Consider the following 14035-nt stretch of genomic DNA (forward strand, 5'->3'; position numbering starts at 1 on the left):
TTTCAAATCCCAGGTCACAGAAACCAAACACAGTCCCAGCCCCGCAAAAGAATTATACATGACCTTTCAGGAGAAATGCTTCCTCTTCTTTATTTATAGAAATGATATTAATTTGCTCCTGCTAATTTAGCTCATTAGAACAGATTAAGTTTAAATATCTTGACACATCTATAAAATGCATTTCTATTGTTTTACTGAATAAAATGATATAAACCTTTAATAAAATGGCTATTTCTAATTTTATTTAGTTGTTTTTAATGGTGTTATACTAACTAGAAAAATAATGCCACATGCAATCACCTGTATTCATTACTTGCATTTCAGTTTCAAAATATAAACATTTTGCATCCTACTATAAAAAAAACATTTAAAATTGTACAAGTCTGTTTTTCCATTAAGTGAGATAAGAATATAAATTCCACAAAGAACTCTATGTTAAAATAACTTTTTAAATATAAGAATAATTTAATTTTATAATCATATTCTCCATTCACCGCTTAAAGACATTAGAGTATCTATTTTCAGCCCTCATATACCTTATCAGAGTGATTACCTATACATCACTAGACATATGTGTACCATGTAAAGCTAGATAAAAGTACTAAGTCATCATGAAACTTTTCCCTCAAATGCCTATAAACTAATACAGTACCAACATGGAAAATTTTACCAACATATAAAGTTAAGTTTTATATCCATTATCTTTAAGAAATTAGTCCTTTGTAGTTATTTCATAACATATAAATATAAATGATAGCTGAGTCAGAGATTTGAATCATTTATATGTAATAGAAAGATTGCATTCATCTGGGGAACATAAAGTAACAAAATAGGAGATTAACACCCAAGAATGGCCGAGATTAGTACCAGGAATTTTACTCCATGGCTTGGAGGCCAACCACACATGCTAGGGGGAAAGGGAGCTCAGATAGAGAAGGGAGCACCAAATAAAGGTATTAGGAGGGTCCCCTCAGGATGGGAGAAGCATGCGGAAAGTAGACTATAGACTAAACATGATTGTCACCCATTGCCTCTTTTGCAAACCACAACACCCAATAAGAGAGAGAGAACAAAGGGGAATGCCCTGCCACAGAGGCGGGGTGGGATGGGGGGGATGGGGGGTGGGAGGGATACTGGGACCTGTGGTGGTGGGAAATGGGCACTGGTGGAGGGATGGGTATTTGATCATTGTATAATTGAAACCCAAGCACAAAAATGTGTAAGTCTGCAACTGTACCTCATGATGCCTCACTATTAAAAATTTTAAAAAATAAAATAAAATAAATAAATAAATGTAACTTTCGTGACTTTGCAACTTGTACAAGCTGAACATTTAGATAATGACCGTTTCATATAGCTAACTGTCCCCTCCCCCCCCCCACTACCCCTGGATACTAATAGGATACCTAGCAGGTCGGGAAGAAAGCTCAGTGGGTGAGGCACTGCCGTGCACGAGCTGACCCCAGTCTGATCTCTTGTACTCTAGAGGTCCCCTGAACATCTCATTTTACTCCTGTGGACCCTCTAATTGGAATCCAGCCTGATACAATAGCGTGGAAGAGGAAATGTGACTGGCATTAAGGCATGTGCTGAACCAACAGAGTTTACTTTTCAGTATCTCTCAACATCCGTGAGGATGCAACCTTATTTACCCAGGAAATCCAGATCTCACCCTGTTTGTCCTCCAGAGGGTGTGGAAGATGCTTAGAAGTAAACATCAAGCTAATATGGTTACAAAAAATAGGTTTAGAAATCAACTGATTCCTAGTAGTAATAAAATCTCTTAGTCTGTGCTGGTTTCTTAATAGTGAACAGTCCCAGTTGGTTTTTTGTTTTGTTTTTGTTTTTGTTTTTGTTTTTGTTTTTGTTTTTGAGGGGGAGTAGGGTGCAGGGTACATTATTGATGGTACATGACAAAGAGAGGCTCCCTAAGCACCTCCCCCTCTTCATGGGGTCTGGGATGGAAACTTGCAGTCAGGAGATTCTCTGGGTGTTGGGAGAGCGGCGGAAAAACTCCTTGGCAGCTGAGAGCCTCTCTTAGTGCTCTCCTTAGTGCTCTTCCTCCTAGTGCTCTCTGCTGGGGCGTTTACTCCTTGGAGGCCATGTGAACCATGAGGCCCACCACCCTATTGCTATAGCCAAACTCACTGTCATACCAGGAAATGAGCTTGACAGAGTGTTATTGAGGGCAATGCCAGTCCCAGCATCGAAGGTGGAGGAGTGGGTGTCATTGAGTATTTCCTGAGCACAGAGCCAGAAGCAGCCCTGAGCGCCATTTTTCAAAATGAAAAAAGGACCGGAGCGATAGCACAGTGGAGAGGATGTTTGCCTTGCACGCAGTCAACCTGGGTTCGATCCGCGGCATCTCATATGGTCCTCTGAGTACTGCCAGGAGTCATTCCTGAGTGCAAAGTCAGGAGTAACCTCTGAGCATCTCTGGGTGTGACAAAGAAAGGAAGGAAGGAAGGAAGGAAGGGAGGGAGGGAGGGAGGGAGGGAGGGAGGGAGGGAAGGAGGGAGGAAGGGAGGAAGGGAGGAAGGGAGGAAGGGAGGAAGGAGAAAGAGAGGGGGGGGGGCTGGAACAATAGCACAGCAGGTAGGGCATTTGCCTAGCAGGAGGCCAACCCGGATTCGATTCCCAATATCCCATATGGTCCCCTGAGCACCTCCAGGGGTAATTCCTGAGTGCAGAGCCAGGAGTAACCCCTGTGCATCACCGGGTGTGACCCAAAAAGCAAAGAGAAAGAAAGAAAGAAAGAAAGAAAGAAAGAAAGAAAGAAAGAAAGAAAGAAAGAAAGAAAGAAAGAGAGAGAGAGGGAGGGAGGGAGGGAAGAAGGGAGGGAAGAAGGGAGAAAGGAGGGAGGGAGGGAAGGAAGGAGGGAGGGAGGGAGGAAGGAGGGAGGGAGGGAGGGAGGAAGGAAGGAAGGAAGGAAGGAAGGAGAACAGCAGAACAGAAGGGAACCTTATCTCTTCTCCATCTTGCACTGACCACAATTCAAATGACCAGTCAATCCTAACCCAGAATTTGGTCACTTGTTACTTTGATCACGAATTACCTTGTGACCCAAATCACATCCTCTTCAACCCGAATTATCCCACTGGCAAGCCGAATTATCTCTCCCTGACTCCATCACTGCTCCTGGACTATTCTCGAATGACACTGAAGTGTGTCACGTTTCTGCTCAAAACTTGCTCCTAGTTTTTTATCTCATTCAAAAAAAAAGTCGAAATCCTTTCAGAGACTTAGAACATCCATTCTCCAATTCTCCTATTCTCCAATTTCTACAGTGGACCCTGATCTCCTTCCAGCAGACACTTAAATATCACCTTTTCATTGACCATCCCAATTTCAAACTGGGGGCCACTCTCTTGCTCCAGCTCTTACCACTACCAGGCTTCTCATCTCCGTCCTTCAACACCCAACCTCTTTATTTATTAATAGTCTATCTCTGACGTCTCAAACATACTCTTCATAACAGGGAGAGTTTTTGTTTTGTTCACTCCTGCATCACCAAGTCCCAGCACCTAGCTAGCACTGGATAATTGCCAGATGATTATATCTTACCCTTTCACCTAAACTTTCTGCTCTTCACCCTCTCTACCGTCACACACATTTCCACATCTAAATGGTGGCTTCAAAAAGATTAGGCAAAAGACAGAGAAGAAACAGATCCCACCGAAACATCTTTATTTTTTTTTGCTTTTTGGGTCACACCCAGCGATGCACAGGGGTTACTCCTGGCTCTGTACTCAGGAATTACTCCTGGTATGGACCATATGGGATGCTGGGATTTGAACCTGGGTTGGCCGCATGCAAGGCAAACACCCTACCCACTGTGCTATCACTCCAGCTCAAAAACGCGTTTTTTTTTTTTAATTTTTATTAGTGAAACACTACGAAGTACAGTTTTAGACTTACAAATTTTTGTGCTTGGGTTTCAGTTATATAATGATTGAGTACCCATCCCTCCACCCATGCCCATTCTCCACCACCAATGATCCCAGTATCGCTCCCATCCTCTCAACCTCCATCCCACCCCACCTCTGTGGTAGGGCATTCCCTTTTGTTTTCTCTCTCTCCTTTTGGGTGCTGTCGTTTGCAAAAGAGGCACTGAGTGGCAATCATGTTTGGTCTACAGTCTACTTTCAGCATGCATCTCCCAAGAAACTCCTAGAAACAATAGAATTGTATAGTAAAGTAGCAGGCTATAAAATCAATACCCAAAAGTCCATGGCTTTCCTACACGCCAATAGTGAGAAAGAAGAAAGTGACATTAAAAAAACAATCCCATTCACAATTGCATCCCAGAAAGTCAAGTACCTAGGAATCAGCTTAACTAAGGAAGTAAAAGACCTGTACAAAGAAAACTACAAAACGCTACTTCAGGAAATAAAAGAGGACACAAGAAAATGTGTCTTGCAAGTGGCTGACCCAGGTTCAATCCACATCACCCCATATGGTTCCCTAAACCCTGCCTGGAGTAATCCCTGAGCACTGAGTCAGAAATTGTGGCAAAAAAAAAAAACCAAGCAAAATTTATATAATATAGAGAAGCATTAAATAAAGCCCCAGCTTATTACAAAAGATTAATTATTTTGAACTCATGTATTTAGAAACTAAACTTACTGTAAAAACCTTGTAAATACATTCTCCTGCTCATGGATCGGGAGAATTAACATTTTCAAAATGGCAATACTTCCCAAATACAATGCAAATGCCAACTGGTTCAGCCCTTTTGGAAAACGGAAACACGTTCTTTTTTTTTTTCTTTAAATTTTTATTAGTGAAACACCATGAGGTACAGTTGTAGACTTACAAATTTTTGTGCTTGGGTTTCAGTTATACAATGATCGAGTACCCATCCCTCCACCAGTGCCCATTCTCCACCACCACTGATCCCAGTATCCCTCCCACCCCTTATCCCCTCCATCCCCACCCTACCTCTGGGAAAGGCATTCTTAATCCTCTTTCTCTCATACCTTGAGGAGACACCCCTGTACTCTTCCACCCCCGCACCTCTGGACCCGGGCTGGAGACCAAAGACCACATCCCTGGACTCAGCCAACTGAGGTCATTCTAGTAGAACAAAGAGACTCAGAGCCATATTTGGGTGAAGAATGGTAAGTCAATGAACGCCACCTCTAGGATTTAGCCCAGGTCTGCCTGACACCAAAACTGAGCTCTAAATTCTTCCTTAGACTCCACTTCATCCTCAGGAAGTGGCTGTGCTGTGGCAAATGTTTAGGTGGTTATGGCGATCCCCAGGAAACCCGCCCACACTAGAGTGGCTGATTCTTATCTTAAGTGTTTATATTGCCTAAACGGTTAGTCTCCAAGGTTTTCAAGTGTTCCTCGTGATGAATCTAGAAAGCCCTTGGCTGAAAGAAGAGGAGAGACACTGTATACAGCAACACAACGAGACTCTGAAGCCAACCTTCCCATGTTCCCTTGTTTCTCTGTTTTCAGAATAAACATTTGTTCCATATGAACATTCTGGCTTTGGAAAAGGCCTTTAAAAGATTTGATGAGGCTAGCAATATCATTTACGGGTTTTAAAGTTATAACTTTTATTTAGAAACAGAAAGTACCTGGCAAAGAAATATTAAAAGCAATTGGGAAGAGGGCTAGAGCGGTAGTACAGCAGAAAGTGTTTGCCATGCGTGCAGCCAACTGGGGTTGAATCCCCAGCACCCAATATAGTTCCAGAGCCCACCAAGAGTGATACCTGAGAGAAGAGCCAGGAATAAGCCCTGAACACCTCTGGGTGCACCCCCTCCCCCCAAAAAGCAATTGTGAGGTACAATGGGTTCACATAAGGCTGCTGTTTGAAGTTACAAGGGCTTATATCATTATAACCCAGCTTACAGTCCTAAATTCTAGGTTTGATACATATACATACTTTACAAAGCAGAGCAATAGTTTTCCAACTTTATATCTTCTTACTGCTTTTCTTACTCTTGACATCCACAGCAACATTTGCTCAATTACTTGGCATCTAAATATTTTTTTTGCTTTTTGGGTCATACCCGGCAATGCAGAGGGGTTACTCCTGATTCATGCACTCAGGAATTACTCCTGGCCGTGCTCAGGAGACCACATGGGATGCTGAGAATCGAACCTGGGTCAGGCTGCATGCAAGGCAAACGCCCTACCTGCTGTGCTGTCACTCCAGCCCTGGCATCTAATTTTTGAGAAACTCTCAAGTATTATCAGGACACAGATTTTTCTGTTGTGCCGACCTCAACATTTGGGCCTGTCCGCTATTAAGAAGACAGTGTAGACTAAGAGACTGTACGTCTAAACCTATATTTTTTTGAAACCATATGAGTTTGGTATTTACTTCTAAATGTCCTCCACAACCTCTGGATAAACATATTCTCTGGGTAAATAAGGATGCGTCCTCACAGCCTTAGGAATTACTGAAAAGTAAGCTCTATTGCTTCAGCACATGCCTTCATGCCAGTCACATCTTACAGGCTATTAAATGGCCGGCATTCCAACTTGGAAGCCCACAAGAATTAAATGAGACGTTTTTATAAATCGTTAATGGCACATTTCCAAAGTTAAAAAACGATTCTCATTCAAGGAAGGTCAATGTACTAGACACTTCTGTGTCAAAATCCACTCTTCATTAAGCATGAATGACACCCGAGGACATTTTGTAAAACAATGTAATTCAGAGAGGCCACTGCTCTGTATCCAAGAAATCCCCAGTATAGACATCAAGATTGCATGCCATATGGGCCAGAGCAATAATGATGAGGCGATTGTCTTGCAAGTGGCTGACCCAGGTTCAATCCACATCACCCCATATGGTTCCCTAAACCCTGCCTGGAGTAATCCCTGAGCACTGAGTCAGAAATTGTGGCAAAAAAAAAAAACCAAGCAAAATTTATATAATATAGAGAAGCATTAAATAAAGCCCCAGCTTATTACAAAAGATTAATTATTTTGAACTCATGTATTTAGAAACTAAACTTACTGTAAAAACCTTGTAAATACATTTACTGTCCTCCAGTTGTTCATCGATTTGCTCGAGCGGGCCCAGTAACGTCTCCATTGGAGACTTTGTTGTTACTGTGTTTGGCATATCGAATACATCACGGGTATCTTGCCAGACTTTGCCGTGCAGACAAGATACTCTCAGTAGCCTGCCGGGCTCTCCGAAAGGAGCAGAGGAATCGAACTCGGCTCAACCATGTTGGCCGTTTGCAAGGCAAACGCCCTACCCGCTGTGCTATTGCTCCAGCCCAGCACTGTGGGTGTGGCTCAAAAATAAATAAATTGAAGAACTAGGACCATAAAAATATGGGGAGTAATAAAGGTGATTAAAGAGTAAAATTTGGTAAGTACCAATAATAGTTAAAAGCTCTTTCCACTACAAAATTACATTTCTAAAATTAATTTTCAAATGTACACTGATTTAAAAATGAAAAAGTAGAAGGTGCAACTCTGACTCTAAGACTTTAAACCATGAGCTGTGATACTTAATTCTTTTCCCTCTGTTGACTATCCACACTGAAGTAAAAGGTGAAGTTGAGAACTCACTAAGCACACAGCATCAAAATCTGAGAACAAAATCTGTTCCTATAAATCGGTTCCTATAAACACCAAGAGTTTATAGGAACAGAAGGGTGGGATTATTCCTTATTTCAGTGGTCAACAACTTTCCTGAGGAGCTGATAAAAATATCCCCAAAATCTCTTTTCATACAGAAACCATCTACACCAACAGTCGGGAACAATGGATTGCTCCAAGTGTCAACCACACACTCGGACTCACAGTCAGTCAGAATAACACCAAACAAACCCCACTGAATACCATAGCTGTGATGGCACACGTAGGGCGGTGTGGCCAAAGATCAGACCAGGTTTCTGAAAAGCATCTTCTCATTGGAGTACTTTGCCAAGTCACCTCTACGTACAAGTAAGTTAAAATCAGAGATGCACATTACCCAAACATTACAAATAAAGGCTTATCAAGAAATCGAATGAATAGAGTAGGTATAACTGTTTCACACAATCCAATGTAGCTATCTTTAATGACCTAAAAGTATAAATTTTTCAGCAGTGGAAAGTATGGCAAATTGCTATGAAAAGAAGGAAATTGGGCTTTCCTTCCAGTCTTCACACTTTTCCTTTCTTCCCAAATATTTCTGTCGAGCAACCTAATTCTAATGTAAATCTAATTCTGATCATAGAATTTTAATTTCTGGGGCTGGAAGCGATAGCACAGCGGGTAGGGCATTTGCCGTGCATGTGGCTGACCCGGGTTCGATTCCCAGCATCCCATATGATCCCCTGAGCACTGCCAGGAGTAACCCCCGTGCATTGCTGGGTGTGACCCAAAAAGAAAAAAAAAGAATTTTAATTTTCAACTACAGTCAAGTATTAAGTACCAGCAGGAGACTATTCAAATTATAGTTACAAACACTTTGAGATATCATGCTGATTACAAAGTTGAAAATGATCAGAGAGCGGTGAGGTAGGACTCAGTGGAAGAACAGTTGGAGCAGAGCTGGTCTGGGAAGCAAATGCACTTCCCTACACGTAACAGCTGGGATGAGGGTGGAGGTGGTGTGGCTTGCAGACAAACAAACATCTCGGATCAGTATCACAAGGAGATTAAATCAAGAAGGGGAAAAAATGACAGACATGAAGGGAAGTTCCTATTTCAGCAATGTCAGACTAGGAAATCCTAATCGGCACCTTGAGAAGAATAATTTTAAAAGCCAGACAAAGTGTCAAATTCAGTATCTAAAAATGACAACTATGAAAATCATCTCTATAAGGGCGCATAGAAGCAAATAAGATCACCTATTTAAGAGTGCAATATTATCTATTTGAGATTGCCCACTACGAATACAATGGAGACAGTGCAGAAAAGAGAGCATAGAATTTGGTGTCTGTTTTACCTCTGGGGCCATTTGCTAATTCTAGAAAAAGGCTTTGAAAAGGCTGAGAACTTCAGTACCTTTTCTGGAGTCCTGCAGACTATCTTTTCCTGGTGAACCCTCCTGAGAAGGATAAAGATAATCCTTAAACCAACTGGCATTTGCAAGGAAATATCTCAGGTACAAATCATCCAGTATCAGAATGGAATTAAATAAGACTTTGTACTAGTACAGCTAATTGTCTGATAGAAGGGAAGTTCTCATCTCAGTTCTCAAACTTGTTCTACAAATAATTTATCGAATACAAGATGAAATGTAATCAGTCATATCCAGGCACATGAATAGGTAAGGTAATAGGAATGAATACAAGAAGCCAACAGAAAATAGAAATATTTACCCAAGGGCCTACGGGTATGGGTCTTACCCAATACATACCTGATTCTAAGAATTTCAAGAGAAAATGCTGAGACTAAAACAGAGGTTTTTAAACAGAGGTAGAATTCTAGACTAAAATGTAATAATCAATATCAAGTTAGACACAGACAAATCAATAAACTGGAATATAGGTCAAGTTAAAACACTCAAAAAAAGGGCCAAGGACTCAAAGGACTGGAGCATGTGCTTTGCATGGGGGAGCCCTGGGTTTGATACCTAACACTACATGGTCTTTTGAGCACTGCCAGGAGCAACTCCTAAGTACCTGAATTGCAAATAGCCTTGAGTAGCATCATAAAGCAAAAAGCACTCAGAATGAATGGCAAAAAGAAAGGGCTGGAAAAGAAGGGGAAAATACATAGAAAATATTATGAAAAGGTCTAATAAAAATAAAATTAAAGCCCTACAGGAAAATTAGAAGGCTTCATGAAAGGGGAAAGGCCAAGAATTTTTCACAAATAAAAATAAAAATAAGCCACAGATTTTAAATTTTGTATTTATGCCAAAAGGTTTATGTAGGCAGTGTAAAATCCTGTTAATAAAGCATCCATTTTGTATAAATGTGAAATATATATTTTTAGACTAACAAAAGATGGAGAATTTGTTACCAACAAATTTGTGCTATGGCGGACAAGCTGAGAACAGCCTGTGTGTGAGCCTGAACCCAACCTCCCACGTAAATGGAGCCTTGGGTTTGATCCCTAGCAACACAAAAAAATAATATTTTTGTTTTGTTTTGTTTGGGGGCCACACCCAGCAGTGCTCAGGGCTTACTCCTGGCTCTGCGCTCAGGAATCACTCTTAGCAGGCTCTGAGGACTATACAGGATGCCAGGGATGGAACCCAGGTCGGCCACACACAAGGCAACACCCTACCCACTGTCCTATCTCTTAAGCCCCTAACACATTATTCTATTAATAATGAAGAAATACTGAGGGCATTCCCTTTTGTTCTCTTTCTCCTTCAGGGTGTTGTAGTTTGCAAAAGAGGCATTGAGTGGCAATCATGTTTGGTCTGTAGTCTACTTTCAGCATGCTTCTCCCATCCTGGGAGGATCCTCCCAACACCCTTTATTTGGTGCTCTCTTCTCTATCTGAGCTGCCTTTTCCCCTAGCATGTGTGGCTGGCCTCCAAGCCATGGAGTAAACCTCCTGGTATGATCATTGTATAATTGAAACCCAAGCACAAAAATTTGTAAGTCTACAACTGTACCTCATGATGTTTCACTAATAAAAATTTAAATAAATAAACAGATGTAAAGCCACAAAAAAAATACTAAGGGGTTCTCTTCAGCAAAAGAACAATTCTAATTATACTGTGAATAAAAGAAGGCCTTTGATTCTGTTGAGACGGAAGCGGTCATTGAAGCCCTAGCCAATCAGGGCATTCAAGCCCAATACATCAGGATCCTCCGTGAGCTGTATAGCGGATTCACTACCAGGATCTCACCGTTCTACAAAGAAGTGATCGTTGATGTCAAGAGAGGGGTGCGGCAGGGTGATACCATTTCACCGAAACTCTTCAGTGCCACCCTCGAGAACATCACGCGGTGACTGGAATGGGAAGGAATGGGAGTGAAGATAGATGGTCGGCAACTACACCACCTCCGCTTTGCTGATGACATTGTTTTAATAACACCAAACATCAGCCAAGAGGCACAAATGCTGGCTGACTTTGACCGTGAGTGTGGAAAGGTAGGACTACAGCTGAATCTTACGAAGACAATGTTTATGAGAAACAGCCTTGTTCCTGACGCCCCATTCGCTCTCAATGGAACGACCATCTCTGAATGCAACAGCTATGTGTACCTAGGTCGAGAGGTCAACATGACAAATGACCTGGCACCCAAGCTGCGCAGGAGGAAGAGAGCGACTTGGAACGCCTTCAAGAACGTCGAAGAAATAGCTAAGAGGACGAAGAACCTCCGGCTCCGGGCACATCTCTTTGATTCCACTGTTCTTCCTGCATTAACATATGCCTCAGAGACCTGGGCCCTACGCAAACAAGATGAGAACGCTATTCAGGTCTCCCAAAGAAGAATAGAAAGAGCTATGCTTGGAATATCACGTTTCACTCAAATGAGAGAAAGAATCCGGAGTTCTGACATCCTTCGACGATCAAGGATCAGGGACGCTGTCTCATTTGCCAAGGTGTCGAAAATCAGATGGGCTGGTCACGTAATGAGATTTAAAGACGACCGCTGGACTAGAGCTGTTACCGACTGGATTCCACGTGATGTCAAAAGACCGCATGGCCGCCCACCTACCAGATGGTCAGACTTCTTCGTCAAGATCATGAATGATCGGTTTGAGGCTCTTCATGTTCGCAGAGCGAACAGATGCCATTGGGCTACACTAGCACGCGACAGGGACAAATGGAGACATTACGGGCACCCGCTCGAGCAAATCGACGACTAATGGGAAGTTAAGTGATTAAGTGATTAAGTGAATAAAAAATTATCAATATGTGAGTTAATATAAGTACTGGTTATATAAAATAATATCTGATACTTGAGATATAATTAAAATATCTGATAATAATACAAAAATCATACGAACAATGCAACTAGAGTTACTAAAGCTCTTTTATCCAGAAGGAGGTTAAGAATACAGATAAATATTAAAGATTGATAATGGATCTGTTATAATTGATAATGCCACACAAAGATTTAATGAATATACAATTTCAAAGATACAGAAGGGAGCAAATGGAATACAGAAATTAACTACTTGTTCAGTTCAAAATAGGAAAAAAAAGTGACAAAAAAGAAAACATAGTCAAATAATATCTGGACCTGCATTCAATGTAAAGGGATAAAATGCTTTAGTATGACCTAATGGAGAATCTACAGCTCTACTTTTGCATGATTTTGTTTGTCCTTAGTAAAGAATAACAGTGTTAGTATTAGCTTCATAGAATGATTTACACAACTCCCTCTATTTTCTGGAAGAATTTGTACAGAATTGTCATTTAACTTAATTTTTATGATTTTTACATTTTTCTGATATTCTTCATTTCTACATTATAAATCGAGTGTCTTTCTTCAATGTTACATCTAGTATCAGGCTACTTCTGCCTAAGGAACTTTCCTTATCATTTCTTGTAACATAAATCTGGTATAATGCATTCCATTTCTATATGGTCTTAAAAAATAGTATTTGGTGTCCAGGGATATTGCTCCGTGGTAACAGATACATACACCTTATTTTGTGAGTTCCTGGGTTTGATTTCTCTCTCTCTCTCTCTCTCTCTCTCTCTCTCTCACACACACACACACACACACACACAAAATATATATATCCTCTTATTCTCTAGTTCTCGCTCTCAGAGAACCTGGCAGGCTACTGAGAGTATCATGCCCACATATATGCCTGACTGGGAACACCTGTAAAGGTGATTAGAGGCTGCCCCAAAAGCCTCCGTCCCTCTCAGAGAGCCCAGCAAGCTACGGAAAGTATCCTGCCCGCACGGCAGAGCCTGGAAAGTTACCCGTGGCAAAAAAAAAAAAACAGTAACAATGATGGTCCTCATTCCCCTGACCCTGAAATAGCCCCCAATATGTCATCGGGCTACACTAGCATGTGAGAGGGACAAATGGAGACATTACTGGGCCTGCTCGAGCAAATCGATGAACAACGGGGTGACAGTGATAGTGACAGTGATATTTAGATAATATATAAATACAGCATATATTTATATATCAAATATATATCGCGTGACATCTTATTATCTTATTTTTTTCCTTTGGAGAACCTGGCAGGCTACCAAAAGTGTCCTGCCCGCACGGCAGAGTCTGGCAAACTTCCCATGTCGTACTCAATATGCCAAATACCAGTAACAATGATGGGTCTCATTCTCCTAATCCTGAAAGAGCATTGAAATGGCTCTTTTAAAATCTCAGGGCTAAGAAGAAGGAGACGTTACTGGTGCCTACTCGAGGAAATCGATGAACAGGATGATCGTGATCGTGATGTATCAAATTATGTTAATGTATTAAATATTATTTAATATAATTCCATTGTAATTACTTATTAAAGATAGAAATATTATATAAATATACTATATTTATGTATAATATATATGATTTAGTTTTTATCCTTGAAAGATTTTCACAAAGAAAAGATTTCTTGTTGGGTCTTTTTTTTTCTTTTTTTTGAGGAGGCTTGGTTTTTATTATTTCTTTTCTGATACCCCATCACCCTCTGACCTACAAAGTCTGTTTAGTTCTCATCTCAGTTCCTCTGATGTAGCAATCCCTTCATCTCTGGCTGCTTTTCCGAAATGATGTCTTAGCTTTCATTTCAGCAGCTCTATCATGCTGAGCTGAGGAGTGGGGTGAGTACAGATGTTTATTCAGCTTCGATCCTCTAAACTTGGCTCTTGGTGTTTTTTTTCTTTTCTTTTCATTTCAAAACCTCTTGACAATTATTTCTTCAGATGATCCCTATTCAAGCTCTTATTCTCAGACTCCAATTGCACCTTTTATTCTGCCTCAAAGCCATTGCATGTTCTTTTTCTATTTTTTTTTATTTATCTTTGTATTTCAGTTGGGTTATTTCCACTTTCAACTTCACTAATCTTACCCAATTATGTCCAAACTGCAGATAATCCCATTGACAGAAAGCCGCGTGTCAGATAGCATTCTTACTGCTTCTGGCATTTGCAGTGGCTTCTGCAAAGTTTCTGTAACTGCTCAAAGTCCTTTTG

The 14035-nt window shown here is 41.0% G+C and overlaps 1 protein-coding gene across 2 annotated transcripts in view; it reads right to left on the bottom strand.

Annotated features, from left to right (window-relative positions):
- Positions 1–14035, bottom strand: part of PPP4R4 (protein phosphatase 4 regulatory subunit 4) — a 121646-nt gene that overhangs the window by 62808 nt on the left and 44803 nt on the right. The window lies entirely within an intron of this gene.

Source organism: Sorex fumeus, unplaced genomic scaffold (assembly GCF_029834395.1).
Source record: "Sorex fumeus unplaced genomic scaffold, SorFum_2.1 ptg000098l, whole genome shotgun sequence".
In the NCBI taxonomy this organism is placed as follows: Eukaryota; Metazoa; Chordata; class Mammalia; order Eulipotyphla; family Soricidae; genus Sorex; species Sorex fumeus.